At 38.8% G+C, this 1,440-nt stretch overlaps 1 non-coding gene across 1 annotated transcript; it reads right to left on the bottom strand.

The window, feature by feature from the left end:
- Window positions 1–279: 279 nt before the first annotated feature.
- On the bottom strand, window positions 280–346 carry TRNAT-AGU (transfer RNA threonine (anticodon AGU)). The gene has a single exon. It is a non-coding gene; the product is annotated as a tRNA-Thr (tRNA).
- Window positions 347–1,440: the final 1,094 nt, after the last annotated feature.

The raw sequence follows: 1,440 nt of genomic DNA, 5'->3' as shown, positions 1-1,440 counted from the left end.
TTACTGAAGTTTAAAACCATATGCAAAAACTCACCAAGAATTTAGTATGTAGTATACATTAATCCAAAATTCAATACTTAAGCATTTTGCACAATCATTTTATAAAGGGTATCTTTGGATGCCCTTGTCAAGACTCAGAGAACATATGAAGATATGAAGCTGCCTTCTACTGAATCAGACTCCTGGTCCATCAAAGTCAGTATTGTCTACTCAGACTGGCAGCGGCTCTCCAGGGTCTCAAGCTGAGATTTTTCACACCTCTTTGCCTGGACCCTTTTTTGGAGATGCCAGGGATTGAACCTGGGACCTTCTGCTTACTAAGCAGATGCTCTACCATTGAGCCACCGTCCCTCCCCTAAAAGTGGGTGGTTGACCAGAACCACAAGGAACAAGAATAATTCACATATTAAATAACCTTTTTTCACCCATAGGAGCTAATGTAACTGTCAGTCAACTCTGTGACAAGCATCTGACATACAATTCTGATGTACACAACAAAGCTCAGCCCTTTTCCTTCTATCTGTCAGGTTCAAGAGCGTTAAGGAAACTCACGGAGAGGTAGGATAACTAAGACAGTCCAGGAAACTAGGTCCTGGTACTCTATCTATTTAGAAATTGATAGTATATATACATTACAAAAGGCAGGAGTCATGTGAGGCAAAAGACATGGACAGCATTATCTGTACCAGGATGATCACATCACCTGAAGTGTCCTAAAACCTCATGGGAAACAGAACCGAAGTTTTAGAAGCTAATTACTTCTACAAGCTAATTATTGTAGAAATTGAAATAGCATAGGTCATCATCATCATCATTGCTTCTTGATCATGACATTTAAAAAAAACTAAATATCTGAAGTCAGAATATTCCACCTGACTGTGTTAGAAAAAACAGGAAGACAATGAGACATCCTTTATTGAGCTGGGAGAGATCAATTGTTATTTGGCATCTTCTTCTGCTTCCATAACTGGCTATTCTATTTTGGTTATATTAAAGGAAGAGATGACAGTAGACCTCTCTTTCATTATTTTTGGAACTCACCACTACCCCTCCCCACCTGAGACTCTAAGAGTTGGTATCAGTTTCTTCATTTGTTCCATTTCCTTTCCCTTCTAGACTGTATACTCTGAAACTGTTGCTAGTTAACAGGCATGATATGCTCTCACGTTCTCGCAAATAAATTTTCTTAACACTGTGAGTGGCCTTCTGTCAGAAGGCCTGAAATGTAAGTCTTAGTAAGATGCAGGGAAATGAATGAAGGGTATTGTTAATCAGCTGTGTAGGGGATACAGTCTCATGCAGCGCAGGAAGTTTGGAATTAATGGACAGAAGCAATGACTACAGATAATTATGTCAAGTCTGTAGAAAGAAATTGGCATGCCATGGGTGTATATATAAGAGGTAAAGTGATATTTGTTCTTATCTAGAAAAATCTGTTTA

This window comes from Heteronotia binoei, chromosome 6 (assembly GCF_032191835.1).
Source record: "Heteronotia binoei isolate CCM8104 ecotype False Entrance Well chromosome 6, APGP_CSIRO_Hbin_v1, whole genome shotgun sequence".
Taxonomy (NCBI): Eukaryota; Metazoa; Chordata; class Lepidosauria; order Squamata; family Gekkonidae; genus Heteronotia; species Heteronotia binoei.
Note: the sequence above shows the minus strand (reverse complement) of the source record. Positions and strands in the feature narration are given on the sequence as shown.